General features: G+C 43.1%; 1 protein-coding gene, 1 long non-coding RNA gene and 1 pseudogene across 3 annotated transcripts in view; 2 read left to right on the forward strand and 1 right to left on the reverse strand.

The window, feature by feature from the left end:
* znf704 (zinc finger protein 704) overlaps window positions 1-19,339 on the reverse strand; it is a 204,543-nt gene that overhangs the window by 154,135 nt on the left and 31,069 nt on the right. The gene's annotated exons all lie outside the window — the stretch shown is intronic.
* LOC144496223 (U2 spliceosomal RNA) lies at window positions 1,659-1,860 on the forward strand (annotated as a pseudogene).
* The window catches only part of LOC144495833 (uncharacterized), a 77,071-nt gene continuing 70,817 nt past the window's right edge, over window positions 13,086-19,339 (forward strand). The window contains exon 1 of the long non-coding RNA XR_013498345.1: window positions 13,086-13,157. This is a non-coding gene — a long non-coding RNA (uncharacterized LOC144495833). The remainder of the gene's footprint in view (window positions 13,158-19,339) is intronic.

The following is a 19,339-nucleotide window of genomic DNA, read 5'->3' on the forward strand; positions in this document are numbered from 1 at the left end:
GGTACACGGAAAAGATTCTATAGCACTATTTCAAAGGTGAGCATGGGAGTGATCTCCAGTGCCTTGTCCAATATTTATCCTGCCATCAAAATCATAATAACGGCTGATGGCCGGAATTCTCCCAAAAAATTCAAAGTGTCGAATTCACGTGAAAACTGGAGTAATTCATGCGGGTTTTTTCAGTGGGATTTCAGAGAAGAATCTCCCACGCTCTGTTCACTGCAGAGGCCACCAGAGTGAGTATCATTCTGGAGGCTGTATTCTTCTCTACAGTTAAAGGATGCGGTCAACTACAACTCAGTTGGTTGACTGCTCCCCTCTGAGTCAGAAGGTTATGGGTTCAAGTCTCACTCCAGGCTGGATTAGCGCGAGTCAGGCCGCTGGAGGCTGAAATCAGCGCGCTGAGCGGGCTACTGCACATGCCAAGATTGGCGCATACGCAGTGACCCTGCACTGCTGGCCTCACGATTGCTGGCCAGCTCAGTCGCTGCACAGCCCCGCAACCCCTGCATCGCCGGCTGTCTGGAAACCCCCCCCCCCCCAACCATTCCTGGGCTCAGCCCCAACCCGATTTTCAGCCCCCCCACCGACCCCAGCCCACCCCACCCGCCCTGCATGCTGGCCTCCTTCCTTGCCCACTGATCCCGACTGCAGAGTGGCAGCAGGACCCCCCACCCATCATCCGCTTGGCCCCACACCCCCCCATATGTCACTTGGCATTGCCCCATAGCTGGCAGGCAGGGCCAACGTGCCCCCTGGGTATTGGCACTTTGCTCCTTGGGTAGTTACAGGGGGCCCAGGTTGGCACTATCAAGATGCCAATGCCCAGGGGGCACTCCCTCCGCTGCATGACCCTCTGGAGGGGGGGGGGAAAAGAAGAGGCCCGAATGCCCCCCCCATTCACTCCAGCCGGGTCAGGCGGCTAGCTCCCCGAAAGTGGAGAGCTACTGCAAACCTTGCTGGAGTGAAATACTCCTAGCCGGGGGGGAGGGGGCGCTAGCGGGCCCAGAGATTTCAGACCCAGGCCCCCTAACCATATTTAAATTATATTTAAATGAGCCCAAACACATCATGCAGCTCCATGCCTATTTCTGGCACGGAGATGACGGTGCCAGAAATCTAGCGCTGAGAGGGGCACTTGGGTCTAGTCGCCGTGTGCAGATCACGCTAATCCGGCCCCACTGAAATCTCATGGTCAGCTGCGCTAAGATGGGAGAATCACCCCCACATATCTGGTCATTATCACTTTGGTGTTTGTGGGAGCTTGCTGTATTTCCTGTATCATAACAGTCATAATTGCAGATCATAATTCTTCTCGGCCTTTTGGCTAAGATCAAGTGTATGGACGGCAGCCCATGGTCGGCCGCACTTGGTCGAGGTCATTAGGTTACGCTGAGGCTTCATATGTTTCATATGAAGCAATTTTTAAAAGCGGTATCTCGGCCTTTTGGCTAAGATGCAAATGAGCTCAAGTCTTGGAGGAGGCACCTCCCACTTCTCCAATCAGCTTGGCTCATGTAGATCAGGCCCAGGACAGGGTGGTTTGGTCGCTTGCCCTGTCTTGTCAGCCTGGATCTGAAATGTCTCAACTTGTTGAGACTCTGAATTGGATTTGATTTGATTGAATTGGAAAAGATAAAAAAAAATTGCAGATCATAATTGCTTCTCGGCCTTTTGGCTAAGATCAAGTGTAGTTATGCAGATGCTGCACTTGGTTGAGGTCATTAGGTTACACTGAAGCTTCATATGTTTCATATGAAGCAATTTTTTAAAGCGGCATCTCGGCCTTTTGGCTAAGATGCAAATGAGCTCAAGTCTTGGAGGAGGAATTGCTTTCCCTCCTCCAATCAGCTTGGCTCATGTAGATCAGGCCCAGGACAGGGTAAATGGTCGCTTGCCCTGTCTTGCCAGCCTGGATCGGAAATGTCTCAACTTGTTGAGACTCTGAATTGGACTTGATTTGATTGAATTGGAAAAGTTTTTTTTTTAATTTCCTGTATCATAAGTGATTTTACTTCAAAACTACTTCATTGTAAAGTACTTTGTGATGTCCAGGGATTGTGAAAGATGATAAACAAATACTAGACTTTATTGAACACTTCTCAAAATTTTTACTTCAAAGCGGTGTTAATGTTGGGACCCAAGAGGTTAAAAACAGGAGTTTTTTTAAGCTGTCCAAAATCAAAAGGCTCAAAATCAGTCCCTGTTTGAATAACATGCTGAAAATTGGCAAATGGGCAAAAGGAATCTGAAATTCAATCAGAAACCAAAAGCAAGACAGAGCAATGGTTTCTGCATGCTGTCCAAAGCCTTTCTTACATTAGCTAAATTATCTTTTGCTGTCATCAATCACAAACAAATGTTCTCTTTGAGCTAATGCCAATTACTAACAAAACTGAGAGAACATTCTGGGGTTCTGCAGTATACTCATATTGGTGTTTGACCAAACAGACCCTCGTAAGAATCCATTTGTCTGGAGATTGGAAAGGTCAGTGGAGTGCACTGCACAGGTTGAAGACCTTTAATAAACCAGTGTAGAGGAACCACACACTGCACTACATTATTTATCTAATTGGTAGGCAATGGCAGCATCTATGCTAAATTCCTAAAATTTGCTCGAAGCAAATGGGAAAGATTGGCATGGCTTTGAAATCCCATTCACCCATCAGTCCGAGTCCACTGACCTACAGTGGCTCCAGGTCCAAAATATCAAATTCTCTGACCAAATCCCTCTATGCCTTGATTCATACACAGTAAGAAGTTTAACAACACCAGGTTAAAGTCCAACTGGTTTATTTGGTAGCAAAAGCCACACAAGCTTTCGGAGCTCCAAGCCCCTTCTTCAGGTGAGTGGGGATTCTGTTCACAAAGAGGGCATATAAAGACACAGACTCAATTTACATGAATAATGGTTGGAATGCGAATACTTACAACTAATCAAGTCTTTAAGAAACAAAACAACGTGAGTGGAGAGAGCATCAAGACAGGCTAAAAAGATGTGTATTGTCTCCAGACAAGACAGCCAGTGAAACTCTGCAGGTCCAGGCAACTGTGGGGGTTACAGATAGTGTGACATGAACCCAATATCCCGGTTTAGGCCGTCCTCATGTGTGCGGAACTTGGCTATCAGTTTCTGCTCAGCGACTCTGCGCCGTCATGTGTCACGAAGGCCACCTTGGAGAACGCTTACCCGAATATCAGAGGCTGAATGCCCGTGACCGCTGAAGTGCTCCCCAACAGGAAGAGAACAGTCTTGCCTGGTGATTGTCGAGCGGTGTTCATTCATCCGTTGTCGCAACATCTGCATAGTTTCCCCAATGTACCATGCCTCGGGACATCCTTTCCTGCAGCGTATCAGGTAGACAACGTTGGCCGAGTTGCAAGAGTATGTACCGTGTACCTGGTGGATGGTGTTCTCACGTGAGAGGATGGCATCTGTGTCAATGATCCGGCACGTCTTGCAGAGGTTGCTGTGGCAGGGTTGTGTGGTATCGTGGTCACTGTTCTCCTGAAGGCTGGGTAGTTTGCTGCGGACAATGGTCTGTTTGAGGTTGTGCGGTTGTTTGAAGGCAAGAAGTGGGGTGTGGGGATGGCCTTGGCGAGATGTTCGTCTTCATCAATGACATGTTGAAGGCTCCGGAGGAGATGCCGTAGCTTCTCCGCTCCGGGGAAGTCATGGACGACGAAGGGTACTCTGTCCACTGTGTCCTGTGTTTGTCCTCTGAGGAGGTCGGTGCGGTTTTTCGCTGTGGCGCGTTGGAACTGTTGATCAATGAGTCGAGCGCTATATCCTGTTCTTATGAGGGCATCTTTCAGCGTCTGGAGGTGTCTGTTGCGATCCTCCTCATCCGAGCAGATCCCGGGGAGTGCGTGGGATGAGAGCACGGAGGGTGCTTTGAAGATCCGGATCAAAGGTCCTGATCAGAGTGTTGAGTTGACGGGTGTGTTCTTTGGTCGGATCTGTGGGTAACTGTCTGTAGTGTTCCTCGTTGTTTGGTTGTTGGTACACTTCTTTGCAGTAATCCGTTCTGTTCAATATGACGATGGCCCCTCCTTTGTCTGCTGGTTTGATGACAATGTTGCGGTTGGTCTTGAGAGCGTGGATGGCGTTGCGTTGTGCTTGGGTGATGTTCGGTGCTGTCTTGTGAGTGCGGCTGATGAATTTGGTGTTGACGCACCTCCTGACGGCTTGGGCATACATGTCAAGTCGAGGGCAGCGGCCTTCCGGAGGAGTCCAATTCGACTCTTTCCTCTTCAGATGCACTGCGGATCTCTCTGTCGGCTGTTCCGGTTCATTGGCTGTCTCATTGTGTTCGCTGTTGGCCTCTTGGGGTTTGTGGAAGAACTCCCTCAGCCTCATTCGCCTGATGAATTCCTCTGTGTCTGCTGCGAGACTGATGGAATTTTTGCCCCACTATTTTGGTGGTGGGGCAAAAATTAAGCCCTCGGCTGAGAACTTCGATTTCATCTGCTTGAAGTGTGTAGTCGGACATGTTGACAATGGACTTCCCTGCAGTGGTACTGTTTTCTACTGTGGTACGGGGGGAGGCTTGGTTGCTGCTGGTGGTGATGCCGAGTTTCTCAAGTTTCCTGTTCTTGGTGGGCATGTAGATGGCGTAGTTCCTTTGTCTCGTCTGCTTGGCAGAGTTTCGCAGCTGGTCTGCATCCTGAGCGCAAGTTGAGAATATGGACTCTATCTTGGTTTCCAGGCTGCGGCGTTTGCTGTAGAGTTGGTGTATGAGGTGGTTGAGGAGAGTGAGAGAGGTGAGACAGCAAAGTCTCTCAGCGTAGTTTGTGTTATAGGTTGACCTGAGTGGGTTCGTGATCCGTAGTCCTTTCGGTATCTTGTCTGCTTTCTTGCATCTTTGTAGAAACTTGATGTCTGTGTCGATATGCGCGATCTTCTTGGAGATCCTCTCCACTTGGAGCCGGCAGTTTGCGGTGTCGATGGTAGTCATGATGTGGAGATGCCAACGCCGGCATCTCCACATCATTGATTCATACAGCCCTCCCTTTGTCATCTCCGAAATCTCCTCCAGTCCTCTGAAGCTTCTCCAATGTTAACTTGCTCAACCTCCCCCCACCCCCCTTTTTGCATGATCTATGATAAAGAAATACGATGAGAAAAATTCACAATCCCAACATGGGAGGATTTCTGTACATCTGGTTCAGGGAAATTGAAAAACTTACAAAAAGCAGGTTGAACATCTTAACACTCCTGATGTTCAGAGGAAATCTATTCCCAGAGATAACAAACTGAAACAATATTATAAAGATGACAATGGATCTCACATCTTTTATAATGGAGGTCCATTAAATGCAGTCATCAACATATTTTTCACTCCCAACTCAACAGACCTGGATCTCTCCGACACACTGCCCACCCCAAATAGAGTTATGGCTTTGATTTCAACTACCAGCACCTCCACCCCTCCCTCCCTACCCACCTAGCACCTTCACCACCCACACAACCTGGCAAGAAGGGGTCAAATGGTGATCAAAATCCTGAAATTCTAAATCCCCGCTCCATTCCCAGGTGTCACAATATTAATTATGGTGATTCAGGCCCTGGACGAGGTTTCCACTAAAAGATCTAATCAAGATTCAAAATTATGTCATCAGTGCGGCAATTTAATTTTATTGTCAATGCAGGTGAGCCCTAGGCAATGAATCCATGGTGGAATGAGTTAATGACAAGAGGAGGCCAAGGTAAGTTTTAAAACTTTTAACCTCTTTGAACTCCTTCCGGGCTAGGAAAAGCAGAATTGCTTCCCCAGACCCTACACAGGGTTCTTGGGACTCTGACATTCAATCACAATGCACAAAGGGAATCCCCAGCCCTCTTTAATATAACATGAAAAAGGGGTTTTCAGGCCTCTCCACAGTCCCAAGATCAATCCATTGCTACCTCCACAACCATTGACTTTCTTATTCCATCCACCACTGCCCCTAGGTCCCCAGAGGTTGCTCCTGAAGACAAATGTTCACTCTTGTCCGCTAATCGGATAGTGAGTCTGACTGGGTATCGACAGGGTTCCAGGAAAGGTTAAAATGAAGCCTTACCATTATGATCTTCAGGGTCTCTGTATTCCCAACCACAATGGGTGCACCACCCTGTAGTGGGTTCATGAACCTCCTCCCTGTTCCCCCTCAAAAATAAAAGCCCATCTCTCTACTGACCATCACAGGTGCCTCTTATCCCACCTCAAGCACAACCCAAGAGGATCTCGCTCTACCTAGTGCATTCTTACACACTTCCCATAGGCTGTCATTCTTTTCTCCCTCGCAAAGATCTCCCACACTGTAAAATCCATCAACTTTACCCACTGAAGTAATACTCCATCTATCACTTTAGATATCATGTTTTCCATATATTAAGTGATAACAAAATCATCTTAACAAAATACCAAAAGAAACATCTGCAGAGATGTTCAACTAACCAACAGCTGACAGTCTCCACAACAATAATTTGTCTCCGGTTGGCCTCAAAAATTTAATTAAAATATTTCCAAGCAGATGGCAGTTGAGCAATGGGCTTTTTCTCCCCACAAGGACAGAAGTAGCAGCTACACACTGAAATGGTAGTCCAGACCCCAGACTCCTCAAGAACCATGTCAAAGAAGTTGAACCAGTAACCTTAAAATGTTTGAGTAACTTGATGGTAATGCTACAAGAGGTTCCGTGGGGACCCTCCCAAAGAAGTGCATAACTGGAGGCGAGACGCTTTGGAAGCAATTCCAAACTGCTGCCCTCCGTTATCACAGAACTGTTCCAATTTACTCGAGCTAGATTCATTAGCTACTCTATTCTACCATGTGATACTTTAAAAAAGGAGTTTATTCTCTTAGGATTTAATAATTTTAAAGGATAACAGGAAAAGCTCCAAAAGAATCAGGTCTACACCAAGGAACACGAGCTGAGTTGTAGGAATTTGAGATGTGCCAGAATTTTAAAAAGCTTTTGAGACTTCTCAAGAAGTGTTCCATGATATTCATTCCAGACATGCAGCAGTATTCTGCCAGCAAAATAATTAATTACAATAGCAAGGTTACAGCTCCAGCAAATTGATCATTTTGTTTCAGTAATACATCTGCTGCAGCCACCAACAACTGGAATGTGTGTGAATGTACTGGGCACAGCCACAAATACTTCTGTCCAGAAAGTAAAAACAAAGAACATTTTATAGACCTAACCCAAATGGATTTAAAATATCACTTTTGTTCATAAAATAATCCAATCAATGGAATGCGTCAATCTGCCATATGCTGTTCTTTCCACAACACATCTGATAAATTACAGGTACCCGAGATGACAAAACAGGTTAGAATAATTTCTGCAATACCCATTTAGTGGTGCAAAAGCCAAAAAGAGAAAATGCTGGAAAATCTCAGCAGGTCTGGCAGCATCTATAAAAGGATGTTTTAGGAACATAGGAACAGGAGTAGGCTATTTAGCCCCTCGAGCCCACTCCACCATTCAATAAGATCATGGCTGATCTGTGGCCTAACTCCATGTACCTGCCCTAGGCCCATATCCCTTGATACCCCTGCTCAATAAAATATTGTCTATCTTGGACTTAAATCTAACAATTGAGCCAGCATCCATTGTCACTTGAGGAAGAGAATTCCAAACCTCCACCACTCTGTGTTTAGAAGTATTTTCTAATATCTCTCTTGAACGGCTTGGCACTAATATTTAGATCATGACCCCTGGTTCTAGGGTTTTCAACTGATGGAAACAGTTTATCCTTTTGAGCGGCTGAATAATATATTCTATACTAACTACTCTTAGCTAGTGTCTTATTGTTGTGCTTTTGCATAATTTGAGGTCTACAGCACATGCTCAGACACTCCCTGTGAGGAACTGATCCATGCAGCCACATACACAGGATTGGCATTGGAACTTTTTCTCGACAAGTTGCTACTTGGCTCATCGTCATCCTAACAGCTGACTGCAGTCCAAAAACTAGTTCACAGGCTGTAAAGTGCCTGAGACATCCTGAGTTTTGAATCGCACTATATAAATATAAGCCTTTATTTTATGATCACACGGTCAGAAAACACCTTTGACTTTCTTGCTCTGTATATTATTTTAGAAAGATTGCTCAGTTTGTGTTTTATTATTTTATAGAGAATGTGTTATGATTGTGATGAATGTTCTCAAAAGTTTTGCATAAGTATTGATTATATAGGAATTGTGTGTTTTCTGCATCAAACCCTTTGATTCATAAGCTTCTGCCAAATTGCCATGAAACTGTGATAATGGTACTACCCCTGAACAAGTCAATTCATAGAAGCTAGCTGAGGATTCACTCAAAACAAAATCACAAATGAAGGTATAAAATGAAAACCAGTGTGGTAGGTGATCTGTGGGGTCTTGTGTCCCATCTACGTGGTTTACGGACTAAACATTTTGAGAACCAATGGTCCAGAAGGCTCACTGAAAAATCAACGGGCCACATTCTCCTTGGCCAACATCACTAAATAAGAATTGGATGCACTTAGAGTGACAGCAGAGCTGGGACCTATTTGTCAATTTTTTCAGCAACACAAACAAATGCAATTAAAGTTCCTTCTTTCTGTTGGTCCTGCATGAATAAATCTGGGCAACCTCCATGTAAATTCTAGTACACACAATAATTCAGGACAAATTGGCAATATTACTCAAGTGACATGAGCTGACATGGAAAATGGAAATGAAGCCCTGATTACCAAACCAAACAGCAAAATGTCTGTAACTGAAAAGATCTTGATACCCTTATAGTGTATACAGACGGTTATATTCAGTAAAATTTTATTTATAGATTTATCAGTGCTCAGGAAAACAAACCATTTCTGCATCCAGTGACTGATTTTAGCAATGGGTGTATAAATCCATGGTGCACTTTTGGTGCTGTAGAGTCCTGACCTAACTCAAGAACAGAATGACATGTAATTCTCTGAAGGAGGCAGTCTTACACCACTTAGGTTTGATGTCATATAATGTCTAGTTACAGCAGAGTGTCAAACCATGCTTACATAGGAATCAGCATGCAGTTCCAACAGTCCCCTTGTACACATCCAAATGACATCTGGACAATGTAAACAAGGTGCTGCTTGAAATTAGACATTAGTTCATGATCATTACAGTACAACTACACTGTACAGTGGCTACATGTCCTTCAGAATCTCGGTAATATGGTAATGTCAACAGTTTGTACAGCAAGACATAAGGTTATTGAACAAGCCGAAGAACAGAGCAAGTTCAAGATTTGTTGCTTTTGCAAACCTTATTCAAATGACCCAATATTTGTGCCCTCTGACTAAACTGCAAATACAGTTCTGCAGAGCACTAGAAATGCCACAACTTCTCAACAGGATTATGATTCCATATTTGACTGAAGGCTCAGGAAATTTCGAGAAGAAATTAGTGCTGGACATCAGGAATCATTTGAGACGATGTGAACTCCCTTCATCTGGTGCAAATAGGCACTTGTGTTCACATATGGTGTTGGGGTTCTTAACACCCCATTTCCACGAGCACTCCAGGGCAACCATCTTGGGTTAGGCTCCAAAATGGACAATCAGGGCACCTGCTTATTGCAGGTGGGAAACCAATATAGAAATCAGGAGCCCAAGACTCTGAATGTAGTTTCAAGATGGTGAACAACCTAACCAGTGCTATTTAAATACAGCACTGAGGCTGCTAAAAAAAAAACCCAGCTCAAGGACTGTTGGCAGGGCCACAGGGAGCAGGAGCATTCCTCATGGGTCATGAGAATCTCTAATCCACCAGCCCGGGCCCATCCGAGGCCCGCAGTTTGTTTACTTAACTCCCAGACTTTAACTGTTGGCCAACTCAGTGTGGGTGCCAACTGATTTCTCGCAACACAACCATCAAGTGGTTGCAGGATGTCCACAGCTCCTCCAGCATTGGATAATTGTCATCCAGGCCTGAAATTACCCCAGGCTTCATCATGGCAACAGATGGAGTGTTGCTGTCTTTTTGAGAGGACAACAGACAATTCTGAATTTAACTATGCTTCACTGTGGTCTCATCCCACAAGTGGGGAGCTTCATACCTCTTTATCACTGACTCCGCAAGCACAGGGAATTTTCTTTACAAAAATCATAACTTTTAAAAACTAGATGAACTCTCCTTCTGTTCTCAAGTAGAAATTATCCTAATATCTTGTCTCATCATGAATTGTTTCCAGCCCTTGCATCATCCTAGTGAATCAATGCTGTTCACCCGAGATACACAAGGATCCATATGCCGCACTCACACACATCACAGGGTTCTGTATTTGACTTTAATAGAAATATTCACCAAAACTTCCACTAGAAAAATATGCAAGTAAAATCAAAACCCATTTACTCACTCACACAAAAACTCCTCATTCCAACTGCAACTCAAGATTAAATCCTCTCTACGGCATAATTCCTGTGGGACTCGGCTCCACTCTTCTAGGTGCTCATATTCCACCAACTTTACAGAATCACAGATTTATTACAGCATACACGGGGGCCATTCGGCCCATTGTGCATACACCAGCTCTCCAAATGAGCAATTCACCCTTCTAAATGCCTCGATTGAACCTACCTCCACCACACTCCAGTCCTTAACCACTCACTGCATGAAAACGTTTTCCTCACGTAGCCCTTTCTTCTTTTACTAATTACTTTAAATCTGCACCCCTCGTTCTTGGCTCTTTCTCAAGTCAGAACAGTTTCTCCCATTTACTCCGTCGAAACCCTTCGTAATTTTGAATACTTCTATCAGATCTCCTCTTTGCATTCTTTTTTCATAGCAAACTGTTCCAACTTCTCCAATCCATCTTCATAACCAAAGTTCCTCAGCCATTTGTGAATCTTTTGTGCTCTCACCAATACCTTCATGTCTTTCACTAAACTGGTTTCAATACTCCAGCTGAGGCCAAACTAGTGTCTTAGATCAGTTCAACATTACATCCTTGTACTCTTCACCCCATTAATATAGCCTAGGATACTGTATGGATTATTAACTGCTCTCTCAATCTGCTTGGCACCTTCAATGGCTTATGCACATATCCACCCAGGTTCCTATGTTCTTGCGTCCCCTTTAGAATTGCAGCCTTTTTTTTATATGTTCTTCCTACCAAAATGAATCACTTCATATTTCTTCACAATGAACATCAATTGATATCTGTCCACTCATTCCAACAACTTGTCCATGTCCTGTTGAAGTTTTTCACTATCCTCCTCACAGTTCACAATACGTCCAAGTTGCTTCCTGGGAAGCATCTTCTTCCTTGGCAAGGACAGATACAAAGTATTTAACACCTCAGCTATGCCCCCTGCCTCCATGTGTAAATCCCCTTTTTGATCCCTAATTGGTATTTTGCTTCCTTTTACAAATGGAATATTGGCCTTTATTTCTAAAGGAATGGAGTATAAAAATAGGGACATCTTACTAAAATTATACAAGGCATTAGTTAGGTCACCTGGAATACAGTGAACAGATCTGGCCTCCTTATCTAAGGAAAGATATACTGGCATTGGTGGCAGTCCAGAGAGATTTCATTGGAATTTAGAAGAATGAGAGTCGACATTATTGGGACTTGTAGGGTTCTCAGGGGGCTTGGAAGAGTAGATGCTGAGAGTTTGTTTCCCCTTGTGGGATGTCAAATTTTTCTACTTCATGTTGAAATAAATCCACATATTTTAAAATAAAAAATAATTTTGCCTTAAAACTATTTCAGCTTCTAATGTCCCAATTTTACTTTGCTTTCTGTAAAATTATAAAAAATGAATGACAAAACCCACTTGTAACTTTCTCATTTGCTATCTCTTTACTTTAAACTATCTGGTTTTAGCTTCACTGAACAGAGCAACAGCCTTTCCTGGCAGGGATAAGTAGTCAAAATTGTATTGACGTATCCTTCAATTACCAAAAATACACATTTGCTTGGTGGCACAGAACTTAAATATTACTGAAAAGAGAGGCATGTTGCTGAAGATTTTCATTTTGCACTCAAAAGGACAAACACAAGAATGCCAAATTTCAAAAGATCACAATTTATACTACAGGAGAAAAGGGTGCCGAGTGGTTAACAAGTTGACTTTGACTGGCCAAGGCATTGCCATGGAAACGTTCTCCTGAAGCTGGAAACCCTCCAAATGGGGCATGCTGCCATGACATCTTCTCAGACCTACTGGCTGATTTGACATTCTATTCACAAATATGACGCATTCAGGTCCATTTGATGCATTCCTTTGGTCACACACCGAGGAACATTCAGCTGAAAGTAAGGTATTGAAATAATTTCTTACTATTACAAAGTCTCTCGACATAATTTTGGAGGTGCTGTATTCGGCAGGGTGTGTGCGGCTGCGACCTCACATGGAACGCAGAGAATTTTGAGACCTGCCCATGGAAAGGCTGCAATAGGTTTGGGGACAGCAGCATCTGGATCAGCTGCACCACGAGGAAATAGAGCAATTAAAATAAATAATTCAAAGTATCAGCATGTGTTTTACAATCATAATCACTTGTTTGAATCAATTACTACATCTCATATGTGTAAAGTGCTTTTTGTTAGCTCATAAACTTATTTTAAAAGTCATTTAACTGAATGCTGCTAATTCTGTCAGTGCCTTAATGTCTACTAGTTTAAAAATCTTACCACCCCATTGGGGGTTCCACTTACTTGCTCATAAGAAATCCTTCTCTGTTCTTTGTCAACACAGACACTTGTTGCCTGTACTAAAAACTTTCCCTACATAATGGCAATTACCCTTCAAAATTACCTCTCAACTGAAATTTCCTGGCTTGGAAGATGTCATGTAAATGCAAGTTCCAATAGAAGTGTCACAACATTGAAGAGAGCTGGTCTGAATGTGTAATTGTTGGATGAAATGCTAGATAAATGTGTACTGGAGTTGTACACTATTTACTTTTGGGGCAGGCAAAATCTTTTGCAGCATATTAAATGCACTGAATTCATGATCGAGCAGATTGCACAGGACATGTGAAAGGAGCAATCCCGATGGGCGAATGTTCTTTTTGAGCTTCATTGTTTCTTTCTGATCTCACCACAGCTGTGATTAGAGAGAGGCAGCTGGTGAGTTCAACACAGATTTCATAACTCAAAGAAGACACTTGGTTGCAATGATATTCTGCAGAAACACCAATCACAGGTAAGCAAACGACTACCCGTCTTCAGGGTAAAGAAAGATTTGTATCTTTATTAGAACCTCATCATGTTTCTCAGAAAAGGTCTCAAAAACTTGTAGCATTCAATTTATTTGAAATCCAGTGACTCTTCCAATATAAATCATAGAATCCCTACAGTGCAGAAGAGGCCATTTGGCCCATTGAGTCTGCAACAACTCTCTTAGCATATTTTACCCAGGCCCTCTTCCCCATGCCATCCCTGTAATCCCACACACTTACCTACACATCTGGGGACCCTAAGGGGCAATTTAGCATGGCCAATCCACCTAACCTGCAAACTTTGAACTGTGGGAGGAAACCGCAGTACCCAGGAGGAAACCCATGCAGACACGGGGAGAATGTCTGTGTGGAGTTTGCACAGGTTCACCCAAGGCCAGAATTGAACCTAGGTCCCTGGCGCTGTGAGGTAGCAGTGCTAACCACTGCGCCACCCTGCCGCCCCTATATGGAAAGATACTTCAGCCACTTTGTGCACAGGAAGAGTCCACAAACAGCAACAACAAAAGACGTTATACTTTATTTTAAGTGGTGTTAGTTAAAGGTGGAATTTTGGCCAGGTCACAGATTCCATCAAAACAACGCAAGTATCAATTTAACACTTCATCCGAAGGTTGACATTTCTAGATTGAACACACTTTTCCCCGCCCCCAAGACCAGAAGTGGAACCATAACAGTAACTCAAGAGTGCGACCAACTGACCTAATCAGGGGACTGAATCAATACAATTATTGCTCATGTAAATTTTAACTCGAGATAATGGCAATAAAACAATAAAATCCGACTTTGGGAAGATGATGAAGGGCAGGGATATGTTCAGGAATAAGATCGTGACAGCCGGAAAAACACACCACCAATACTGTGTGAAAGAAATGACAGCTGCTCAACGTCCTGGAGCATTATCATGCATCGAGTGTTACAGAATGATAGGCTGCAGATTTCATAACTTCATTCACATTGTTGTAAAGAACCATTGCAAAGAAGTCAGATGAGTCCCTAAAAAGAGTGCAACAACCAGCAAAGAATGTCCAAACGCCACTTGTATCCCATTCTGATAGATCAACGTAACATCTGCCCCGTCTCTCAACTGCATTTGTCATTCACCCAGGAGGTTATGGCTAGAAATTGGTTCACACGGTGCCCATTTAATGGCAGACAATTGTGTACAAGCATCCAAAGCCTGAAGTGGACCACCCACCATACTGATGACAGAAATATCTGCAGCTAGGGTTTGCATCTCAAGTATATGAAAACAAGGAGCTGAATGGCAGCTTAGAGGACCCTTTGCAGAACTGTTCTTCATTGATCATAGTTGGCACCAGACCTGTGGAATTCAGGAAATCGTGGTTTATGTATGGCCTAATGAGCATTCTGGAAGGAGTAAGAATTCTGTGCCAAAGACTGCTTGGCGGCTCCCAATTAGACTCATTCCAATTGCCTCCCTCACCTCAGTCCCTGTTTATCGCCATTCTTGTTTACTCCCCATCCGTCTCGGTTGCCCCTCAAGAACGCCCAGCAGGTGTCCACAGTTTGTTGGTTTTATTAAATATCAGGTGTTTGTTAGGCCAACCCATTCCGGTTCATACCAGCAATTTCGATGGCCACAACAGCAGGAGCTTGCTCTCAAATACAAAGACACTCAGTAGTAGATCAACAGTATGTCAGCTTTATGAACAGATTGGATGACATATCTCAAATAGAAACTCAACAGAAATGACTAGATTAGACAATTCAGTGATACTATAAATACCTGAATGCAGCCCTTTCCAAAAAGGTGATTTACCTGTAAAAAGAATTATACACACACACAGGCATTGCAGAGAACAGCATGACAAATATTAGAGACCCACCTGCTTACAGAGTAGGTTAAAATGTTTAACCAGGGTAGCTATATATAGATATACAGGTATCCAAAATATTAGACATATTAGATTCTCTCCACAAGCAGCTGATCTGCTGCTATACATACTCTTGATGTATTCCATATAAGAGAATCGGTTAAAAAGGATTGCTGTTTCTTTGAGTTGCATTTCTATTATAGTAAATGTAATGCCCAGATGTCCTGTAGCACATTGTGTCATAGACTTGCATCTAATCCAGTATTAATGGGATAAATGGCCCTAACTGTCTGGTGAATTACACCGACTTACATCTAAAGATGTGCGGGTTAGGTGGATTGGCCATGCTAAAATTGCCCCTTAGTGTCAGGGGGACTAGCTAGGGTAAATGCCTGGGGGATATGGGGATAGGGCCTGGGTGGGATTGTGGTTGGTGCAGACTCAATGGGCCGAATGGCCCCCTTCTGCACTGTAGGATTCTATGATACTATACTAGCTTCAAGAGTGATAGGTGGCTGACTCTTGGTTGAGTCACATCCTAATGCACACAAGCCTGCAGTACCTGATTAACCTCAACTGAGCACAGATTGATGTTGGCCGAGCAGCTTCATTTAGACAGCCTGCAAAAAGTGCTAGTAGGGAAAACGGGGGCCGGAGTTTTCGGCCATTCCTGCCAGCGGGATCTTCTGGTCCCACCGATGGCGAACCTCCTGCTGAGGGCTTCCCAGTGGCAGGTGATGTTTACAACGGGAAACCCCTTTCACAGCTTCAGAAGATCCCATCGCTGGCCAATGGCGGGTTGAACCCGCCACCACGAAACATGCCGCAGGGAGTGCGGAAAAAGCCGCCCAGGGAAAGAACACTCACTGGGAATGGTCATTTGAGGATCTGAGTTAAGATGCTTTGTTGTGGCAATACAGAGGGAACTATACTGTGCATCTCTGATCTCTGCTTGGTGCAGGTGTTTGATGCAAAACAAAGTTCCATTTCGGTAGCCCAAACCTCCCCCACTAGATACTTCATCATAACTATGTGGTCAAAAAAGAATTCCCTTATTTTTCCAAAACTGGTCAGAAAAAACAAAAATGCCATTAAAACATTGGTTCCAGTTTTTAAAATTGCATCCAGTTTATATGGAGATGCTTGGCAGAACAGTGATGTTGCTGCATTGCAAGATATACAATGAAATAAATGGTTCCGTTTTCAGCCCTTGCCTTCAATGTGGACAGTGGCAAGATACTCTGTCACACATGCAGCAACAGTTCAGAATTGCAACAACTTGCATTTATATAGCACTTTTAGTCCAGTAAAATGCCCCAAGGCGTGATATCAAATAAAATTTGACACTCAGTCACATAAGGAGATATTTAGGATAGGTGACCAAAATCCTGCTCAAAGGCGTAGGTTTTAAGGAGTGTCTTAATGGAAGAAAGAGAGAGAGAAATGGAGATGTCTCGGGAGGGAATTCAAATGCTTAGGTCCCAAGCCGCTGAGCGCATGATTACCAAACTGCAGCAGGAGCAAAATTGGATAGTCAGAAATATATCAGAATCTCGGAGGGCTGGAGGAGGTTAGACAAATGGACAGCAGCAATGCCACAGGAGGGATTTGAACACAAGGATTGGATTTTGAAAAATCTAGGCACTGCTGGACCAGGAGCCAATATAGGTCAACAAACACAGGGGTGATGGCTGAACAGGACTTGGGATATTTGGAGAAGCTCACATTTTATCAAGTGCCATAATGTTATATAGTTTATTTTTCATTTCAGTTATGGTTCTTTTGGCTAATCCCACTACGCCAATAGCAATGTCAATGGTGAAGATTCATCACCAAGGCAATCCATGCCCTGGCTATTGGAGTTTGTCCAATGGCAAATAAACAGAGGATAAAATACACATTTAGCTCATGGACCTTTGCTTGATGAGTTCAGCAATTGTTACCTGGCTCCCATTTATAATTTTAATGCTGTTTCAATCCCAGCTGTAATCTCCTCGCTGGATGGAAATATCTTTACTCATTCAAATAGTACACTTTTGGAATTTAAAACACTACAATTACTAAGTAAAGATTGCTTTTCAGGAGTTGCCATTTCACTATAGATGCCCAATTGTAATAAATCTGATTGATTAAAGTAATTCCCTCTTCTGGTCAACTATGAGAGGTTATAATTAGAAGATGGTGACTAATTTAAGGAATGACTTGCAAACGAGCGTTATTGAGAAGCAAGCCTATTTTGGCCTCTTGATTTTTAAAAATAATTTTGATATCATTGTTTATATTGGAATAAATCACATTAAATCCTGCATATGCAGAACTGGTTTTAAAATTTGAAAACTGTAATTTCTTCAAAGGCGCTTTATAAAATAATGCCATGTAATTATATCCTACAGAGAGTGTGATCAAATAAATACTGTATGATATCCAATGGTACCAGGAAGGCTAAAGTTGTCAACTACATTTAGGCCAGGAAAAACCAAGAAGGAAATTATCTGAATTGTCTGGTTTATAATTTCACTTTTAAATGTTCACTGATTTAACTTATCCACCTGTATTAGAGAATTGCCACCCTGTATTAGAGAATTACAATATCTGCTGTGATGCAGCAGTGCTGATGGTATAATGGCCCCATGTGCAGATGTACAGAAAGCAGCAACCTGACTGTTATGCTTGCAGGATTTGCCACGGCCAAGAGCCAGGCTCGCTGCACATCAGGGGCCAATGCCACTAGTTCAGTGTTCACAGAATATAAAAGCAGCTCATGAGGGTTCAATGAAAGAGAAGAGCACCTAATAATTACACCATTCGATTGTTCAAATCGGCTTAGGGAAACGTAGCGGAAACTTTTGTCTGCGCACAGTCTGGTGTGTTTCTGTTGCAATAAGCTTTTGTCCTGCCAGAATGGCACATCTCAAAGGTTTGAGGTTACAGCAATCTTTGAGAAACATATTATTTGGGAAGTTTGAGATGTGCAGAACATGCTCAAGAGCTGAATGCTGTTCTCGTTATTTCATAAAACTCAAGATCAATGAATTTGCACAAGATTGTAACGGACAGGAATTCATCATGTTGCCAAATAATATGATGATCAAACAGCAGATATGTAAACATTTTTTGGACTGCAGTGCAAATGCAACAATTCATGATTAAACATAAAATTGAAAGATTACCTGCACAAAAAAACCAATTAAATAAACAAATTATTTTCATTTTAACTGCTTTAGTAGTACAATGGAAAAATTGGCTAATTTACCAAAGCTACTATTTGCAATTTCATAAAACAAAATGCTTTCTGAATACGGTTGATTTTGTACCGTGCTCCTGACATACATCAAAAATGGAAACGCGTCATAACCATAGCTCAATTTAACTTAAAACCAATTGCCATCCAACTCATCAGCACTTCATGTACCAAGGTATGTGTTTCTCGGAAAGCAACCACACCCCCACCGACAACTAGTAATCTATTTTCAAAAATATAGATCCGGATATTCTTGGACGTAACAGTGGGAAGCAAGATTTCTGCCTGTCGAGGGCCAAAAGTGTGGCTGGACTCCAGTTCTTCCGGGATTCTTCTCTATTTTCACTGCCTCTTTAAAGTTCCAATGGCAAAGGCAAAAGAGGATTGTTCTTCTAAATTGTGCCAAGAAGCTGTGGCTGGAGATGTTCTGGGCGATTCCACTCATTCTCTCGTAAAATATCCGAGCAGAAGTCACCAACATCTTAGTCATGTCAAAACCCAAGAAAAGCTCAGAAGCTCCCAAGAAAAAAAAACTGATGCTGAAAGGGATCCATTAGGTTTAAAATGACAAATTGTTCCCCAAGGGGATAAAAGAAATGCCTCCTGGTAGGGTAGGCACATCTAATGCATCCACTCTGGTCATTTAAATTGCCCCATCCTATAATGTTGGCATGGGATTTACATCCTGAGCAGACCAGGGTTACTCAACACCTCATTTGTACCAGTAGGGTGAACATTGCCGCTGTCTACAAACCAGGTCCTCAACGTTTAAGAAGATACTTCAATGAAGATAACATGGCCTGAGCCCAGCTTCTTGTTTAGAACAGTTGTTCAAGCAATGCAGCAGTAGTTCTTCTGACCTGTGATATTGTGACTTGAATTTATTGCGCAAAAGGGCTTTACCAAGCTGAGAGAACTAAAAGAGTTGGGAGTTCAGAATAGGATAGGAGGCCTAAGCAATATTGAAGTTGCGAGGAAGAGAAATTCTGAATACAAAAGCAAAATACTGCAGATGCTGGAAATCTGAAATGAAAACAGAAAATGCTGGAAATACTCATGTTAGGCAGCA

The sequence above is a fragment of the Mustelus asterias genome, chromosome 7 (genome assembly GCF_964213995.1).
Source record: "Mustelus asterias chromosome 7, sMusAst1.hap1.1, whole genome shotgun sequence".
NCBI lineage: Eukaryota > Metazoa > Chordata > Chondrichthyes > Carcharhiniformes > Triakidae > Mustelus > Mustelus asterias.